Here is a 20,109-nt window from a genome sequence, read left to right as displayed (position 1 = left end):
CCGGCCTCTCCTCCGTGCTTGGGGGCTGGGAAGAGGGACCCTCAGGCCCCCTGACCATCCTCTTAGTAGCCGGTCAGATTCTGGACTACCTCCCTGGCTATGAAACAGTTTCTCTGGTTGGCCCCATTTATCCCTTTGTCGTTTTGCAAACGGTGCTGTGGTCCCAGCCATCCAAGCAAGCCCCAGGTGCAAGGTAGGTCGGTCGGCTAAGGAAACGGGGGTCCCTGCAGGCTCGTGGCTGCCTTCCACCCCCACCCCTTCCTCACCTCCGGTGACTGCCACGCCAGCCGGGACGGACACTCTCGGCCAATTAACTCCGCAGCTCTGGGCTGCTTTCTAATGAGGCCTGGGAGCGGCACAAAGGCGGCTGTGTGCGTCCACCCGCCCGCCTCCCTGCTGCCAGCCCGTCATGCCGAGCACTGCTGGGCAGGCCTGGGGATCACCCCCCCCTCCAATGACTCTCTCTAGATGAGGACCCCGAGGCTGCCAGCGTGGGCTGCTGCCCTGGCCATGGCAGGGCCCGTAGCTGGAGTGTGCAGCCAGCTGAGGCACACCAGGCCTCCCAGCACCATGCCCTGGGTCTGCCTGCTTTCCACCTTGTACTTCCGGAAAGGCATCCTAACCCAAAAGGGGGGTCCGTGGTGGCTGTGTGTCCCCTGCCCCCGTCTCTGGAGTGGCCTGGTCTGGGACTTTCTGATTGCCCAAGCCCCACACCATGTGGCCTTATGTGCGTACAGTGCTTCCCTCCACACCCCCAGTCCCTGCTGAGCAATGCCCCGTGTCCGTCTGGGCTGTTTGCACCTTAGTTTTGAGACATTAATACAAATGGCACGACCCTGTCCCTCTCCCCCCGCCCCACCACCATTGCCCCTCTCTTGCTCTAGGTACCTCCCTGGTCAAGCTGCAGGGTCCCCGAATCCTGGACTGGGAGTCCCCAGAAGGTGGGGCTGGGTCTGTCTTGGCTCTGACTGCAACCAGCATCCTGGAACTTGCTGCCATCTGCCACATTCTCGACCTGGGGTCCTCACTGACCGCTTCCTTGGTGACCAGCGTGTCCTGTGGGGGTGCAGGGGGGCCCTTGACACAGCAACCCCTTGCCCTCAGCCTCAGCCAGGCCCGCCAGGGGTGTCTTCGGGATGCTAGTCCCGTGTGAGCTGTCTCCAGCCCAGGGTTTGCACAGGGAAGCTATTGCTCCCCCGTGGCCCGTTACTGCCGCCTCGCTGCCCACCACTGCCGCCTCGCTGCCCACCTCGAGCAGGGGAGCCCAGCAGTGGTGGCTCCCTCCTTCCGCTGCACAGGTCAGGGCTGTCTGTCCCCCATCTCCCAGCGCTGGGCCACCGCCCCTTCCTCTGCCAGCTCAGGGTGTCCCTTGCTGCATGGTGGAAGAGAATCCCCCAGGGACTTGGGCACCTGCCAGAACCCCAGGGGCTCACACGGAAGGGCAGCCCCTCACCCTGCCCTCCTAGGCTTGGCTGTCTTTCTTTTGCTCTCCTGTGGGCCACAGGGCTGTCAGCTCAGGCACACCCCATGTGTGGGGACAGCTGGGAGCAGGGCCAGCCAGGACAAAGGTGTGGACCGCCGTCCTGGGGCCACTCAGGATTTGTTCACCATCCGTACAGAGGAAGCTGGACTCTGGGTTTGGGGTTCTGAGGATCAGCAAGGAGCCCGGGGTTACCTCTCACCTGCGCTGCCTCTTGCAACATTATCTAGTTCAGGGACCAGTCTGAGGCTGCCCGCGGGTCCCTTCCCCACCGGAAGCTCCTGGCTGAGGCACACCCCCACCTTTGGTCCTGGTCCAGGGGGTGGGGACGCTGCTGTCCCCTCATCCAGTATCTTCACAGCTGAAGGGGAGGGGGCCTGGGATTGTCTGCCCCCTCGCCACACCCTCCTTTAGCACGCCTGCCCCTTACCACATGCCACACTATGCCTGCCCCTCACCACTCCCAGGTCACATGCTCTCCATGCCCTGCCCCACCTACCCTCTTTGCCTCATGTCCCCACACCACCCCTTCCTTCACACCCTGCCAAGGCCCCTCAGTGCCTGCAGGGCCCAGGCCCCACACAGTTCTCTGCCCCAACTAGGGGTGCATCCCCTGGGTCCCCCCTACCCTGCTCTGGGGTCCTCACTGCTGTGCCTCCACCACAGTCTCCATACTCGCGCCTGGGGTCTCAGTTGACCCATTTTATAGAATGGAAGCTGGAATAGAGCAAGATGGTGGGGGTCTCCCTTCTGTGTCTGTGGGGGGTGCGGCCGGGGGAGGGCGGGGCAGTGACACCATGAGGGTGGAAGGTCATAGGGTGGTGTCTATCCTGCATGCCCAGGGCACTGACTGGCACCTGCAGGTGCTCCAGGAAGCTGCTTGGGGGTCTTACTCCCTTTCCCCACCCCGCCCCACCACAGAGTCAATGGGGACAGATCACCGTGACCCCGCTCACCCCTGACTGTCCCCCGGCTGCGCTGGAACCCCCCTGAGGCACGCAGAGGTCAGCTATCATGGCTAGTTGTGGGGGGAGATACCGTCTCCATCAGGCAGCAGGCATGAGCTCCCCATTAATCTTGGGTCCTCAGCTGACTCACCTGGAAAATGGGATGGGGGTGTTTAGGGCCTGGGAAGGTGGCTTTTTTTTTTTTTCCTTCATTTTTAGAAGCGTACTGGTGAAAGGCACATGAACACACACACACACACACACACACGGTCATCCGCCTGTGGGTTCACACCCCGATCTCTCCCTATGGGCCAGACTGAGACCTGGGAACTTGGGAACTTACCCTACTCCCTTCAGGAAAGGAAGAGCCCAGCAGGGCAGCCTAAGGGGGTGGTCTCCACACACCTGCTGTGGGGTCCCTGGTTCTCCTTGGGTGCTTGCTGATAGACAATGTGGTCGGCGTGGAACACCCCACAAGGGCTTCTTGTCGCCCACAGAGCACAGCTGGAGGCACTGGCCTCATTGCCAGGCTCAGCCCTTGGGGGGCGGGAGGAGCGCTGGGCTGGCTTGGCAGGTCTCTCAATTAAAATACATATATACACCAGATAAATAACCGGGCCCATATCCAGGTGACAGGCAGAATTAAGTTGCCCGGTTGGGGAGCTGGCATAGAAGGCTGAAGGGGGGACACCCCTCATTTCCTGTTCATTTCCTATCCATTGGGCCCCAGGGGTGGGGAAGGGGGTGGCTAGAGAGTGTTTGGGGTGCAGGACCCGGATCCTAAATTGTCAAGTTGGAAGGACCTGGAAAGCTCTTTTCCTTCTCCTGGGGCGGAGGTGGTGGGGGTAAGAGCGGCAGCCACAGACCCAGAGAGTCGGCCCCTCGAGTCCCCCGGGGGTTAGCATCCTTTGTGCCAACGCAGAGGTGCCCCCCCTAGAGCCCCAAGAGTCCCCGCCCTCTGCCTGGAGCCCAGCTGGGGTGGGGGGCGCACGGGGAGAGAGCGTTTTCAATTACTGAGCAGCTAATCGTCTGGCCAGGGCCGTTCTGGGCTCAGTAAATCTATTATGAAAAGCCTCTAAATGTATGTAAAACCGGCTTAGGCTGCTGGGAGGGGAAACCGAGGTGCAGGCGGCTGCAGGATTAGGGCGGGCGGAGGGGAGGTCCTGGAGGGCCCCCGGAGTGGGTGGGGGGAGGCTAGGGCACCGGGACATTGCATCTGCAAAAGCCAGCACCCACTTTATGCCTGGCAAAACTGAGGATCAGCTGGGCTTGGAGCCCCTTGCAGAAGCACCAGGGGTCGAGGGGCACCTGCCCTGCATGTGGCTGTGGAGGCAGGAGACAGGGCCTGGCCCAGCCACGGTCACTACAGCCCATCCTGCACCTCTGCCACTATTCGGGCCCTCTGATTATTTTTTCTAAGGTGTATTTATTTTTATTTGAAAAACAGAGAGGAGAGACAGAGAGATAGCTTCCATCTGCTGGTTCACTTTCCTAACGGCGGCTGCATCTGGGCCAAAGCCAGGAGCCAGGAACCTCTTCCAGGTCTCCCATGTGGATGCAGAACCACATGGGAGAAAGCCTGCTGCTTTCCTAGGCCGTGAACAGGGAGCTGGATGGGAAAGTAGAGCAGCCAGGACTCAAACCAGCGCCCCTATGGGACGTTGGTGCTGCAGATGGAGGCATAATATGCAATGCCATGGCACTCTTGTAAGCCACCCCGAAATATCTTGAGGCTACAGGGTGCACAGAGGTGGTGGGGTCTGGTGGGAAACTTACAGGGCATTTGCTGGACAGGGGGCAGCTAGCTGGGGGGATGCTCTAGGCTGCTGGAGTGGGGAGGCCCCACAGGTGGTGGTGGGGGCCCAAGGCTGTGAGGACCTGTCTCCCTTCCCAGCATGCTCTGCACTGCAGAACACTGCAGGCCAGGGTGGACCTGCCTTCCAGGACCTCAACCCACCTGCTGAAGTTCAGGCGCTGCCTGTGTCCGCACCCCCCCACCCTGTCACCCTGGGAAACCGAGGCCCGTGGCAACCAGCCACTGCAGGGGTGGCCTTCCTCCAGGCACGGCCATCTGTGTGCACACACCTGGCGCCCAGGCGCTGAGGCAATGAGGTGAATGAGGTTGGCGGGCCAGGGGTTGGGGGCGGCTGGGAGGGTCCGGGCAGGCTGGCTGGCTGTGTGATTCAGTGCTGCGGTGTGTGAGTCAGCCTCTGGCTCGATGCTGTTCCCAGCTCTGGGTAGGTCGGGGTGGAGGGGTCTGATGGTGGGGAGTGTTTGGGGGCGGGGAGCCCCCTGCTCGGCCGTCAGTCAGGCCCGCTGGGCCGCCTTCAAGTCGTCACGGCCCAGCAGTGGCCACGGGAGGGGTTATTCCAGCCTGTCCAAGGTGGACTCATGTGGAACCAACGCTGACGAGCGGAACGCGCCCCTATGGGCCCAGGCTCTCCCGCCTTTGTCCACCCCCCTAACCCGCCTGCCGTCTTGGAAGCTGCTGCCTCCTGGACCCCTGCCCCAACTCTCTGAGGGACCCTGCCACCCTGTCCCCCCCCCCACACCTTCGGCTGAAGTCATATGGTATTTCCTGGCCAGGTGGCTGCTGTCCCAGGGTCCTGGGACCATGGGACCTCAGTTCCCCGGTCTGTGACATCGGCTTGTCTGTCCTGCCTTCCCAGGGCTGTGTGCGAGCCGGGCCAGAGGCTGCATGGGCAGGGGCCTCTCCAAGGGGCCCAGCGTCTCCTAAAGCTGCCCGAGCTTTCTTTCCCAGGGGTGCCAGGCCGTCCCCCACCTCCCCAGCCTGGTCCTGGCCCCAAGCCTTTGTCCAGGAAATCTGAGCTGGCAGGGAGAACGGATCGGCTCCCAATCTGAATGGAGGCGAGGAAAATGCTGTTGACCCCTGACCCTGGCCCCCTAATCCTGGGATGGAGGTTCTCACTGGAGAAGGCCCCCATGAGCTGGGCTGGGGCGCGACCCCCGCTCCGGGCGCCAAGGGGGGCTTCCGGGTCAGGGTCACTAGGGCTTTGGGGGAACCTGGCTGCCCCATGGCCACGTGCCTATGTCCAGCCCTTGGGGTGGCCTGGGGGACCTGGGGTGTGAAGGACAGACATGAGGCCTGGCCCTTCAGCCTGTGTGCTACAGGACATGGCCTGGTGTCTGCCCCTCTGAGCCACAGCGTGAGGTTGCGGCGAAGTAAGGCTGCCCAGTATGGTATCCGTGTCCACACACCGGCATTGTGGTCTCAGGATCTGAGATCTGGGCGTAGGGCTTCCATTCTGATGACTGTTCTCAATCTGGGGGGCTCCCAGGGGCCTCGCTTTGCCCTGGCCTTGGAGGAAGTCCCTGAATGAACCCCCTAGGCAGCCACCAGTGGACAAGGGGGCAGCAGCAGGAAGACACAGTGCCACTTGGCTCAGGCTGAGCCCAAGGATGGGTATATAGCAGTTGCTTAATTGCTGCAGCTTGGGCTGGCCAGGACAGCAGCCTGACTCTGGCCCTGACTTGGGGCAAGCAGCCTGCAGTCTGGCAGGCTTTCCCTGGCCTGGATGCCTGCAGGAAGGTGCAAAGATGCAACGGCCAGTGGGGACTGGCATGTGAGGGTGTTCCTGAGTGATGAATGTGGGGGGCCAGTGCCCCCACTTCTGCTCACAGCCCCTTGCCTTCTAACTCTGCAGTGACCCGGAAGCTTCCACTGCGGGCGATACGGCTCTTGCCTGCTGGCTGGGATGCTCTGGCACGCTCGGCTTGCCCGGAGCTCCCCCGCGGCCTTGTGTCTGTTCCACCCTGCCGAGCTGTTCCCCACGATCCATTTCAATTTGGCCTCTGCAGCCTGGCGCCGCTCGGGGGGCCGACACCTTCCGCAGCCTGCCCCACCAGGTCCTCGGAGGCCATGACCGCCCTGCACCCCACCTCTCCCCCCACAACCGTCCTGCCTTGGTTTCCCTGTTTGTATCCAAGAGCCAGCCAGGGAAATGGCAGGGAAGGATGGAGCAGAGAGGATGGGTAGGGGAAAGACAAGCCTAGTGGGGGGTGGGGAGCGTCTGATGGGGGAGGGGTGTGTGGAGAGGGGCACAGGGAACATACTCTGGCGATGGGTTGCTCCGTGTTGCCCTGCCGCTGCTGCCTCTTGCCCCCCCAAGGAAGGCCATGTCTCAGAGCAAGAAACTGACCAGGTCCCAGAGCTGCGTCCAGCAGAGGAGTGGTGAGGAGCAGGCCCTTCTGCTTGCCTACCTACAACCTGACCCCCACCCCCGGCCCCTTCCTGTGGCCTGATCCCCCAGCCCCCAACTCCAGCCCCTATGTTGTTCCCGGGGTGAGAATGGCAAAGTACCCTTCCCCCTTTGCGTGGCCTCTGTGTGCCTCGGTCTCCTGTGATGGGAGGTGGTGGGAGACAGCTTGCTGCCCCCCAGGCACAGCTATGTGCCTGCCTCCCCCCATCATTGCCTCCTGACCCTCCTGGGCCTCCCTGGGCCCCTGGGGCTCTGGGCCGTGACTGCCACTAGATGGAGTGAGGTGGCCAGTGGAGAGAGCACGGGCAGGGTCGGCTCCTGAGCTGGCACTGGACGGCAACAAGAGCTGGCCGTGCTCGGGGAGGCCCACGGCCCAACAGTCTGCGAGGGCAGAGTCCCAACACATCAGGGAAACTGAGGCTGGTGCCACAGGCCATCCATGTGAAGGCAGAGCTGGGCAGGGCTGGGCAGGGGGATCTGGACCCCACCTGGTTGAATTCCCTGGGCCCTGGGAGCCGAGCTGAGTTAGGGGTGTGGGGAGACGCACTGAGCACTCTCTGAGCTTGCCAGACAGCACAGGACTAGGACACAGCAGCCCTGCACATCCCCGGGGTGCTGGGAGGCGGGGCCCGAAGCAGTGGGTGCTGGGGAGCCATGGAGGGCTTCATCAGCCTGGTGCTGCCGGGCAGCACTGGAGACTGGGGTCTGCCCGGGATAAAGGACAGAGTGGCTGGCCTGCCATGGCAGGGCTCAGTCTGAGCTCCCTGGAACACAAGGGGTATCCCATGTAGTGAACATGGGGTATACCTATGGTGAACATGGGGATCCTTGTGGCACTGCTTCCACCACCGCCCACCTGCAGTGGACAGACCCACGCGGGCAGCTCTGACACTCCCATGCCTGGTTTCCAGCTGTCTGTGGGGGCAGGTGGGGTTGGTTATTACGGTCCCCCCCCCCCCACGCCAACCTCCCCAGCTCCAGAATGCCACTGGAACCTGGCCTGCCTCGGGATGCTCCCCAGGGCCCCTGCCCGGCCTGGCTCCCACGGGGCTGTTTCCCCGCCCCTGCCATAATAGGATTGAGACTTTTGAAGTTTGTAGGAAAGGAGGAGGCACCCACGCAGAGAATGTGGGCGTGCAGTGCTTAGCATGGCTTTTGTGTGCCGGGCCAGGCGCCCGCCCGCCCGCCAGCCGTGATAAAAGCACCGTGAAATGGCCCGTGTCAGGACGCCCTTCCTTGGTGACACTTAAGCCAAACACTCCCTCGCTCAGCCCAGGCAGGGGGAGACACCCCCGCAGGGGTCGGTGTGCCTGGGAGTACAGAAGCGTGCATGCCAGCCACGCCACAAGCCAGCTGGCCTATCAAGGTCCCTGCAGTGGCCCCGGTCAAGGCTGGGCCTGAGAGCTGCCCGGAACAGGCAGCCCACCCAAGGCTTACATGCCCCCGGAGATGGGAGGCTCACTACCTATAAGATGCTAGACAAGGTTTCCTGTATGTGGCCCCACGCAGAGGAGAGGCTTTGTGTTTCTAGAGCAGCTTTAAGGAAAAGGTCTCAGGTCACAGGGACATGATCCATTAGCTTCCAGAAGATTCATGGAGCTTCATGTCCATCCTAGAACATCCCATCATTTTTTAATAAAAATTTGCTTATTTTTATTACAAAGTCAGATACACAGAGAGGAGGAGAGACAGAGAGGAAGATCTTTCATCCGATGATCCACTCTCCAACTGAGCACAACGGCCGGTGCTGTATCAATCTGGAGCTAGGAGCCAGGAGCCGGAACTTCCTCCAGGTCTCTCACACGGGTGCAGAAATCCAAGGCATCCTCAACTGCTTTCCCAGGCCACAAGCAGGGAGCTGGATGGGAAGTGGAGCAGCCAGGATCAGAACCAATGCCCATATGGGATCCTGGCACATTCAAGGCAAGGACTTTAGCCACTAAGCTACCGCACGGGGTTCCCATACCCTTCATTCTAGAAAGCAACTGGTCCCATTCACACTGACCCCTCACAAGCACAAACCCCTGTCCTGTCCGTGGAGCCCCTGCAGTTTGGCCTTATGTGGCTTCCTCTACCCTGAGTGTGGCATCCTCTGACTCCTGCTCCCCACCTCGCCCTGTTCCTGGCTGCAGGGGGGACCAGACACACCCAGCATCTGGGACACGGGCTGCCTGATGCAGCCCAGCGCCCACAGGCTGTCCCCATGCGCGGACTCTGACTGACCGGGTCTCCGCAGATGTGTCCTAGAGCTGATGGGGGGATGGTGAGTTCTACATCCAGGGCCCCTGGTCCCTTCAGACTGCCCAGGTAGGCATCTGTGTCTTAGTGGTCCCTAACACTCTGAGGGGCTGCAGAGGGAGAAGCTAGGCAGGGGGCATCCTGCCCCCAAGGAGGGGCTGCCAGGGGAGGTATCCCAGCACCAACACTTTGGCCAAACAACGGGAGAAAGCACCTCCTGGTTTCTTTCCCGGACGACGGGTGCCTGGGTGCAGGTGCGGCCCGCCCTGCAGAGGACAGCAGTGGGTAACTGTGGCCCTTCTGTCCTACCCTCCAGCACAGGCCCACATCCCAGAGGGGGCATCTTGCCCTTGCCATGCCCGGGCCCCTGGCACATCCTGTGGTTTAGGAAACACATCACACCTGCGTGAACATTGTTTGTGGGGATGTACAGGCGGGGCTGTTCCAAGAAGGTCACCCTCCTTTTTTGCACACAGGTCAGCCACGGATGGTTGCCACGGCAACGGCCGGCTTAAAGATGGAGGCTTACAGAGAATACACAATTCCTGTCCCGTTGGAAGGGCCAGCGTGAACTTGGGGACAGGCACGGGAGAGTGTGCACGGTGAAGAGAACAGGGAAGAACTCGGCCTTCTGATTTGCCCTGGGAGGCAGGCAGAGACCATCAGGGCTGATGACCCTGCTGAACTGCCCATAACCTTGGCTCTAGAATAGGAACCAGAAGTCCCGCAGGTATGGGAATCCTGGGAAAGGATACAGGAGACCCCTAGGCCCTGGCGAGGGTCCCTGCTATGCACACCTGCCCTTCCAGCGTCTGGGGGCAGCCTGTGTCCCCGGTTCAAATCCCAGCTGCTCTGCTTCCTGTTCTGCTAATGTGCCTAGGAAAGTAGCAGAGGATGGTCTGAGGGTTGGGCTGGGTCTACTCACACCAGAGACCCGGCCCTGGCCCTGGCCTGCACTGCCCTGCCCTGCCCCGGCACTGCCAGGATGCTGGGAATTGGAGGGATTCTCTGTGACACTTTCAAAGATACACATAGAATTCATGAAGATGTATTCATTTGTTTTGAGAGTTACAGAGCAACAATGAGTAAGAGTTCGTCCATACATTGTTGGTCTACGCCCCCAGTGGCTACACTGGCCCAACGCCAAAGCCAAGGGGCAACAAAGACCTCCAGAGGGGGTGCTTGGGTAACTGTCGGGGGCTGCTGGGGGACAGCCTGAGACACCCTCTGCCTGCTAGCCAAGATTCCCACCAGTGTAATTCCTATAGGATTGGAAGTTTGTAAGCCAGAAGCGGCAGGAAACCCCAACTGCCTCTGGGACTCCGCAATGGGCCACTCCCTGGTGGGGTCTCCCCCAGGGCCGTGTATGTGCCGTGGCTGCCTGCATTCATGGTCACGGCTGTCATTATCTGTGCCCCCGCCCCGGGACCTGTCAGTCCGAGGTTTCACCGTTGTCACCACTTTGCAGATGGATGAAGATGGACACAGAGGGTCGCTGAAGGGCGGCAGCGGTTCCTGCTCACACCAGGACTTGGTGTCGGAGCTGCCAGGGGCAGGGTGGGGGGGCAGGGTGGGGGGCACCCCTTGAGCAGACCCCTTGAGCGGATGCACTCGGGCCACTAGACATCTCTGCCCATTCAACAATGTGACGGATCCTTCTACCCGAGGGAACGAGGACCCCAGAAACCCTGCCCATGCCAGGCCGGGGGGCACCCCAAACTAACCAGACCATCAAGTGCTGCCTTCTTGTTCTGGACACACCCCTCCCCACAGCTGGACAGCTCCTGCGGACCGTGGCCGACCTCTGCGTCTGGGCTCCTATGGGGCTGGCAGGACCCCTCTGACAGGGAGTGTGCCCAGGGGGGCAGCCCATGGAGCACGAGGGAGCCCTGTGGATGGTGGTGCCCACCAGCTGGTCCTGTTCTCGTCTCGGCGGATCCGCAAGGCCCTCAGGTGAGTCCTGATCCTGAACTGGTGTCAGGGTCGCCGCTGCTTGCATCTGAGGGTTTGGTAAATTCAGTATCCTTGGGCACCTGTCTCCATCCTGTGGGCCTGGCTTGAGGCCATTGTCTTGTCCTGGCGTGAAGTATGTTTACTTGGCTGGTCTGGAGGCTGGGAGATGTGACATGGTCTGGGGGTGCCCCTGGCATGGCATGCCTGCTTGGCTGGGCCACGATTGCCCATTCCCGATACTTCGAGCGAACAAGCAAGCGTGAGTCTGGACCTTGCATGCAGGGGTTGGCCTGTGCCTGGAGGGCCAGGGTGGACGAACTAAGACCCAGGAGGGTCAGGCCAGAGAGTGTGTGGTGCTTGGGGGGAATGGAGAGACACAGGCCAGCACATCTGGTGTCACTGCCTTGGGCTTTGGTGTCCCACGGGGTGAGCCTGGGCGCGGGGTGGGGGGCTGGGAGCAGGGGGAAGGGGCACACAATGGGGCCAGTTTAAGGCTGTCCGCGGGTTCCGGTTCCCCCCAAAATCGGATGGACACGGCTACAGAGAGCCGCGGCCTCTGGCGCGGCTGGGCGCTCGGCGCACAATGCCGGCTGTCCAGCCCGGTTTTCCGGCGTCCCCACCTCTCTTGTCTGCTGTCCTGCGGTGGCTGCGGGCCGTCCCGGGCAGGCTTTGTCACCCCTGTGTCTCTGTTGGAGCCTGGTGTGTGTGTGGAGGGAGGAACACCTTCCCCTTCTCCATCCCCTCATGAGGCCAGGGGCGGAGTCCAGCTCCTGATGCAGGCACCCCGGTGCTCAGGGCACGCAGGGCTCTCTGTAAAGGAATCCTTGTAATACCCCGTTGCCCACAGGGCCTGCAGGGCCAGGGCTGGGGATGGAAAAATCCCGGATGTACAACCCAGGATTATTTATTCTTTCTGTGAATATAGGGGGCATGGGGCCACGACCCCATGTAGGCCTTAACTAGGCACCAGGATGGAGCGAGGAAGGGGTGGGGAGTGCAGCCGCTGGGGACCGCCTTGGGTGGACTAAGGTGAACAGAGATTATCCAACAAGTGGCCAGCATGTGTGGGGGCGGGCTCTGGAACCCACAACTCGGAACTGCTCTTTGTAAAATGCTAAAGAAACTCATGTTCTGCCACCCTGGAAGGGGCATCTAGGGCAGACTTGGCCCTGGCGCCAAGCACTGGCCATGGGCGACATTTTCTGCTGCATCAAGTAGCCCATGCTCCCCAACCATCATACACACATACACACACACACACACACACACACACACACACACACACACACACACACTTCCCTGGCCAGTGCAGAAAATTCGGGGGTTCCATGTGTCTCCTGTGAAGAGCTGTTGTTTTGGCGGCATTGCAGAAGGTCATGGTTAGCTCCCCCAACTGGAAGATCATCACAAACCTGTCTGCTCGTGGGGGGACAGGAGGCCAGGACGTGCTGGGGACCACAGGTAGCCGGCACATCCCGACCTGCTGGGCCTCAGCTTCCCTGCTAAAAACTTGTTAATGGCTACACGGGACCCAGATCCATGAATAAAACAAGAAGTTGCCTCCCCTACAGTGAATGCATCATTGGTTCGGAACTGTGGCGAAGGATGAGGGGGCACGCAGGGTGTGTGAGCTGGCTGCACCCTAGTCACAATCCATGACTCACAGATCAGTCTGCAAATTGTCTCTCCGCCGGCCTCCGCTCTGGTGACGCTTGACGGGGTGAATGTCCCAGCGTGCATGAGGTTCCCAGCTGTCCCTGGGGGCCAGGCTGGCCTCTCCTTCCCCTGCGGGTCGCAGTGCGGGGTGGGACAGGCGACAGGCTGATGCACAGGCCCAGCTCGCAAGCGGGAGGGTGGGTGGGAACTGCCACCGCTGTTAATTCTGAACCCCCGTGGAGAGCAAGACCACAGCGGGTCCCTCAAGTCCCACAGCCTGGAAGACCTGAATCCTATCTGTCGCAGGGGCACAGGCACGCTTTGGGGAGGGCCTCTAGTGGGGTCTTGCCCGCGGCACACGGGTCACCCTAGAAGTGGGCAGGGCAGTGTCTTCCTGGCAAAAGTTTCAGACCCCTCACCCCGTCCCTCACCCAGCCCCTGGTGGATGGCAAGTCCCCTGGCCCTGGACATGTCCTGCCCCACACAGAGGCCTGGGGTGTCTGCCTCTCTCCCCTGAGTGGGGCATCCTCAGGGTAGCCCCTTCCCTGGCTGCAGTTGGTGGGCGTCAGAGCGCTGCCCCCTCCTTGGCTGGGCAGGGCTCCGGTATGGGGGAATCGCTCAGTTGTGCATTCCTGCTGTGGTGAACAGGGGTAGGATGTGGATTTTGGGAGTAGGCTGCCTCCCGGTAACCCCATACACTCGCTGTCCTATGTCTGCCTGGCCGTGACCGCGGGGTGACATTATTGGGTTGGTCTGACTCTCCATCCACATTCTGACCCTCCAGGTCTGTAGCCACTGGAGCCTCCTGCCTGTGTGTCCTGAGGGGCTGGATTTATTCTGGCGCCCCTCGCCCTGCCCACTGTGCCTCCCCACAGGCACATGCTACTCCCTGCCAGTCCCAACACAGCAGCGACACAGCGCGCATGTAGACACTCCGGGTGTCCCTGCGGGTGCTGCGGCTGGACCAACACAACATCCGCCTCACCCGGGGGGAGCCCCTCACCTGCAGTCACCCCCATGTCCTGCCCCAGCCCCTCCTGCCTGTCCCCGTGGGCTCTTCCCGCCCCTCTGCAGATGCACCAGTTCTAGACATTTCTGTCATTGGGAAGGCCTATGTGCTTGGGAATACAGCAGAGCCTCGGGACCTGGGGAGGCTACAGCCAAGAGACCCCTCGGAGGTGGCCGGGTCTGAGGATGCGGGATCGGGGAGATGTGGCTCCCAAGGTCGGACAGAGTCTGGCAGCGGGTGTCATGGGGCGGTAATCACCAAGCACTGCTTTGACACGTGCCGGCCACTGCTGCTGTGTCTGCTGTCTGCTCCCTGGATGTTTTGGGGTCACCACCATGGCCGTGTGGAAGGAGGGAAAGAAGGCCAGGGGGGCCATCCCCTTCCTTGGGCTGTTAGCAGGAAGCACAATGGAAGCAGAGCAGCCGGGTCCAGGCGTCCCCAGGCCTCCTGCAGCCTATGGGGGCTGCATGTCAAGAGGCTTTGGGCCTGGTTCGTCCTCCTGCAAGCCACAGTGCCCTCACCTCTTCCCGGTCAGCAGGCCGCAGAGTCAGCACCCGTGGGGGATGGGTCGGGCACCCTGGAGGTGCTGCCGATTTAAAACTCTTGGGGTTTGTCATACATGATGCCGGCCAAGCCTCTGTGTGGAGAAGGAACAGGCTTCCCCCACCCCCGGTCCCCACTCCTGCTGTCCCCTCCATCTCTCTGCGGGTTCTCAAATAACATCACAGAACCGTGTTTCCCCGCAACACGAGCACCGAGTGAAACCCATCATTTGCCTGAAGGTGAAAATGTAAATCGTTTCAAAATAGATTTGGGGTCAGCCTCCTCGTTGGAGACTGGCGAGCGCCAGGCAGGTTGGGGTGCCTTGACTTGTTGCCATAGCTACAGAAGGGCCATAGCTCCCCTAACCTCCTCGTGGCCATCCGCCCGGGTCACCTGTTAGGGGCAGGTCAGGGGCTGGGGGCTCAGAGAATTGACTCACAGCTCCTTCTGTTCCAGTCGGCCTCCTGGGGTCTGTAGGGCTGACCACTCCCACGGGCCATGGACCACGGTGGGGTACGGCTGGCTGCTCACAGCATTCCGTGGCATCTTTTTATTTTTAAGAATGATTTGATTTGTTTTAAATTTAAAAACTGGGCCCGGCACGATAGCACAATGGTCAAAGTCCTCGCCTTGCACACACCAGGATCCCATGTAGGCACTGGTTCTAATGCGAGAAATTCCACTTCGTATACAACTCCCTGCTTGTGTCCTGGGAAAGCAGAGGAGGACGGCTCAAAGCCTTGGGACCCTGCCCACGCGTGGGAGACTCTGGGAGACCTGGAAGAAGCTCCTGGCTTTAGATTGGCTCTGTTCCAGCCGTTGGGGCCATTTGGGGAGTGACCCTTCGGACGGAAGATCTTCCTCTCTGTCTCTCCTCCTCTCTGTATATCTCACTTTGCAATAAAAACAGATAAACTTTTTTCAAAAAAAATAAAATTATGTATGCTTTTAAAAATAAAAAATAAACTGCTTAGGCAGTACCCTTGGAACATACTGCACATCGGGGACCCTGGGGCATCAGAGGCGATCCCGTATTCCCAGGTGCTGATGTGTTCAGACTGCTGGGAACGGCCCTCTCCCCGATTCTCTCTCCTACCCTAGATACAGGAAGCAAACAAACCCACTTTCCCTTACATTTCTACCCTTCCCATCCTTCTCATTTATTTGTTTATTTTAAGATTTGTTTATTTTTATTGCAAAGTGCAGGGTCCCAAGGCTTTGGGCCATCCTTGACTGCTTTCCCAGGCCACAGGCAGGGAGGGAGCTGGATGGGAAATGGGGCAGCAGGGACTAGAACAGCACCCAGATGGGATCCCGGTGCTTGTAAGGCAAGGTCTTTAGCCACTAGGCCATCATGACCGGCCCGGGCACCGTATTTGTTGTTGTTGTTGTTTTTAGGCGTTCCTAGAGGGCTCCGCGTTGTCCTCATGGTCTCTGGATGCGGGATGTGCGTGGCTTTTCATCCCTGCTGCAGGCCACGCAGGCTTCCTTTCGGCTTCGTCCTCTGGCTGATTAAAACACAATACAAGTTGTCCTGGCTGTTTTGACGGGTTCCTGAAAGGGGAAGGGGGATTTGGGGTTCAGCCCATGCCCCAATATTCCTTAGACCCCACGGCAGCAACGGGAACCACAAGCCCTCGGGTCCACGGTCACTCGTGGAGCTCTAGGCAGGTCTTGTGGCACTTGCTTTCGGAACAGGGGTGCTCCCCACGGCCCCAGCACCTCTGGCTGCCTGTGGGATATTAACACCTCCTTCACTACTGCAGAGGCCACGGGCAACCCCATCCGAGCATGGGCTCTCCACAAATCAAAGTTGTTTTTTTTTTTTCCCAGATTTATTTATTTATTTTCATGTATTTGAAAGGCAGAGCCACAGAAAGAGAGATTGTCCATCTATTCATTTATTTCCCCAAATGTTGGCGCCAGGAGCTCAGGATTGCATGTGGGTCTCCCATGCACGTGGCAGGGGCCCAGGGACGGGGGCATCCCTAACCTGGTACCCCAAAAAAGCACTTGCAGGAAGCTGTACTAGACCCAGAAGATCTGGGTCCCCCAGCAGCGCCCCACACTCCCCATCCAGGAGCCGTCCCTCGTGGCAGGACCGTGCCCGTGTGACTCGTCCCCGTGCAGGGGAGGTAGATGTCCTAGCATGTCCAGGGAAGGAACTCAGGCAAACTCAGCTGGGGCTGTCCTCCTGCCCCGGTCCTGCTGCCTAGCCACCCCGTAATCTTTCCCTGCTGGAGTATTCAAACACTCTAGAAATAATGCCACGCGACATTCTGCCTGTATCCACGCCACAGCCCCAGGGGCCTCGAGAGAAAACTGCTTTCTCAAGGACACCCTCATGCTTAAATGCATTTTGAAAAAATAAAATTTTTTTTAAATAATCATCAGACAATAGAAAGGTATTAATATTAAAAACCGTTCCTTGCTCGGCATGCCCAGAGCCAAACCTGTGACTAGAGCAGCAGGTATCAAGGCAACTGAATATTGGGGTTCCCTAGAGAGCACGCCAGCTTGATACCAGTTGGCAAGGTAGTGAAAGTAAGTGGACACTGGGCAGCTCGAGGAGGGTAGCTGAAGACTGGAGCAACTGAGGCTGGAGAGGCAGACTCCAGAGCTCACGGATGCCAGGCGGCTGCTCTCTGAATGACCACACAGCAGCCAGGGGAGAAAGCAAACGGGGAAGCGATGAGATAGCAGGGTAACCACACGCTAGATAAGGGCCACACACAACTCGGTCCATAGCAGGACAGCCCCATGCCCCAGTCGGGCCACACCAGGGCACGAACATGCCCCAGTGATGACATGGCTGCAGCCTGACTCCCCCAGAGCTCGCTTGCCGTCCATGCCATGTCCTGCTGCATAGAGGGGCACCTGCTCTGGGCCCTCTAGCACCAGCAGGCTACACTCATCCCAGACCTCGCATTCGTCCACCCGAGTGTCAGGAACAAGGGGACTGTATGGAGGGGTCCCAGGTGGCGGTGTGGCAGCAAAGCTGAGCTAGGACAAGTGTGCATGATGCTGGGGGAAGAAAAAAAAAAAGTCTTTTTTTTATTGTCTTTTTTTTTCCCCCTTCCATTTGTCTTACTTCCCTCTATTATGATGTGTGTGGCTGTGGAAAGCGTGTCTTACAACAGAAGAATTTTTAAAAAGGAGAGAGTGTATTTACCAAAACATTTACAGCTATATTGTATCAAAAGGGGCCTGCTCGCTTGTAAGCGGAGACTTGCAGGCGGCTGGGGCAGCCGAGCAGAAGAGGCACTTTTGATGTGCCCGCTCCCTAATGAGGACGCAGCGTCACTAGCGACAGGATGCGCTGGGCACACATCACAGGCGGCCAGGAGAGGTGTGCCCCCTGCGCCTGACCCGTTCTGCCTGCCGGGTGCACACCCGTGTCCTCGACTTTTGTCACCCCCATCTTCCTCTAGCTTCTTAGCAATTGATTTCAAATGCAGATGCAACAACACCTTCTGGATGGATGGGAAGGAAGCTGTAATGCATGGCCAGTATGCCCCAGTAAGCCGGTGGCCCTGGGAGAGGCGTTCCCAGCCTCTGTGGTTCACACAGGCCAGGGCAGCAGCAAACGGGGGTCCACCAAGCGGATGCCTGCCTGCTGGTTTTCACCTCCTTACTGGGGCCAGGAGGGGACTTAGCTGTCTGTCCAGGTGAGGACATGTCATTTTACATTCTATGGAGCACCCCATGGCCAGGGAAGGGGCCGGGGAGCCGAGAGAAAGTTCTGGAAGTGGCAGGTGGTGACGGGTGGGGTGTGAATACACCGCATGCCATGATGAGCCACGTTTGTCACGTGGTAGAGAGGGCGAGTGTGACCTTTACTACGCCACGGAGATGGCAGAGCAACGAGGAAGTGCCAGGGGCTGGGGCGGGGAGGACGTTGGGAGTGACAGGGTGATGTCAGGTGTGACATCTCAAACCCAAGGTGCCCAAAGTCCACCGATCATAGACCCTAACGGGCACCACACACTCCAGGCGACAAAGGGCATGTCGGTGGAGGCGGGATGGGGGTCGGTGTGTGTCATCTATAGCCTTTTCAGCATCGCTGGGAACCTGAAACATTTCTGGGGTCTTCCAAACCAGAGAATTAGACAGGAAGACAGACTTCTCCCCAAATCCCCTTTGCGGGGGCACACCCTGCACTGTGGCAGAGCTGCTCCACTCTGCCTTCCACCGGCCCCAGACAAAGGGAAGGGAATGGCTTTGAGGCGTCCCGTGCCAAGCGGCTGCTGCCTGGGACAACAGCATCCCTTATGGGTACCGGTTCAAGTCCTGGCTGATCCACTTCCCACCCAGTTCCCTGCTAAAATGGCATGAGCAAAGTTTTGGCTGATGCCCAATCCCTTGGGCACCCCTGCCACCCTGCATGGGGACCCAGACTGCGGACATGTGGGGAGTGAATGAATTAACTCACGAACCAGGTCAAAGACTTATTGTGTCTTGAGGGGAACCGAAGCATGTGGGGATTTGGGGTGTAAGGTACAGCGGTGGCTCAGAGCCTTGGGGTGGGGACTGGGAAGGGGCTGCAGCATCCCTACATGTTTAAGAGCTGGACAAAGAAGAAGTTCCTGCCTGGGAACCACAGGAGGCTCTCCGATAAGAGACCTTGAAGAAAAACAAATAAAGAGCCGGCTGTAGATTACCCGAATCTGAGCCAAGAACAAGGACCCAGAAAAAAGGAAGAAAACAAATTCTCTAGCGGGGCCTTTTGAAATGCAGATGCCACACCGCCGTCCGCCCCAAACGCCTAATAGACAGAATGAAAGACTTCTCTAAGAAATCAAAGGCAGACAGGATGGAAACTCGGCAGGGCCTAATCCTTGACCCTCCAGCTCGGGCGTCCTCGTCGTGTCACCGTCACCGCTCACCGTTTGGGAGACTGCGGCGGATCTGGGAGGACGCGGTGGGATCCAGGGGGCTCCCACGCCAGCCGGGCCCCAGACCCGGGGTCACCCTCTGACCTGGACCACCCTGCTCCGGGGGCAGAGTCCCGGGGTGGTGGCGATGCTCCCGCGCCGCGGGGTCTTTCTAACCGCGCGGACTTTGGAGGGCGCACACGGCATGCGGGTTGGCCGCGTGGGTGACTCCGCGTCTCTTCCAGGGCTGTGACAGCAGCGGAGGAGCCCAGTTCTCCCTTTCCCAGCTGTCAGGGCCCTTGCCCGGCGCCCCTGAGGATGCCCCAGACGCACAAACAGTTGGTTCAAAGGGTCGGATTCTTTGCCAAACACACGGGACCCGCACTTGGCCGCTCCTGCCAGGAGCGCCCCGGAGCGGTCCAGCCCGCCGACAGGTGCTGGAGGTACAGTTTGATGCCCTATCCTTCCCACCCCCCGACCCCCGGCTCCCTCCACCCGATCCGGCAGCTCTCCCGGATCTCCCGTGACCTGGACCCTCTGGCCCCGCCCATCCCTTCTCTCCCCCAAGCCTGTGTTGGGGTGCAGCAAAGCACAGAAGAAGGCAGTGCGGCTCCTGGCTCCTCTGCAAACCGCCTCAAGAATAGAGCCACATCCTGGGATGTTGGGGGTTAGGGGCTTGCAGGACTCAACCCGCCCGACAGCTGCTGTAGCCGGCAGAGGAGCCGAGGACGGGAAAGGCAACTGCTGGCTTTGGGGACCCCAGGCACACTGGGTGTGTGGCCACATCACACAGCTCTCTCTCTGCAGGCCTCTCGCCAGGACACCGGAGTGACAGGGCTCACCCACATGGCGCAAGGTAACACCCAGATGGTGCACTTTAACCCTGCGTGCGCATTCCTTGTTCTCTCCCTTAAAATATTGTCGGGGTGTTGAAGACTGAGAGGTGGGTATTTTTGGGGGGCTTTAGTCAGCCTACTGCGGTGTTTGGAGGAGCCTCCTCAGCCACTGACAGAGTAGGGGCTCTGAAACAGGCAGGATGTTCCTAGGCAGTGACCGGAAGGAGGCCGGGACAGGGCAGGGCGGTGGCAGTGTCCTCCTTTACTGTAATGATGGCCGTACAACCTTGTCAGCTGTAAGCCGAAGTTGTGTTTATTTGTTTGTTTTTAAGATTTACTCCTTTGTTTGAAAG

Source organism: Ochotona curzoniae, unplaced genomic scaffold, assembly GCF_017591425.1.
Source record: "Ochotona curzoniae isolate NIBS_2020 unplaced genomic scaffold, NIBS_Ocur_1.0 contig_605, whole genome shotgun sequence".
NCBI lineage: Eukaryota > Metazoa > Chordata > Mammalia > Lagomorpha > Ochotonidae > Ochotona > Ochotona curzoniae.
The sequence above is the reverse complement of the archived record's forward strand: the minus strand, read 5'-3'. Positions refer to the sequence as shown.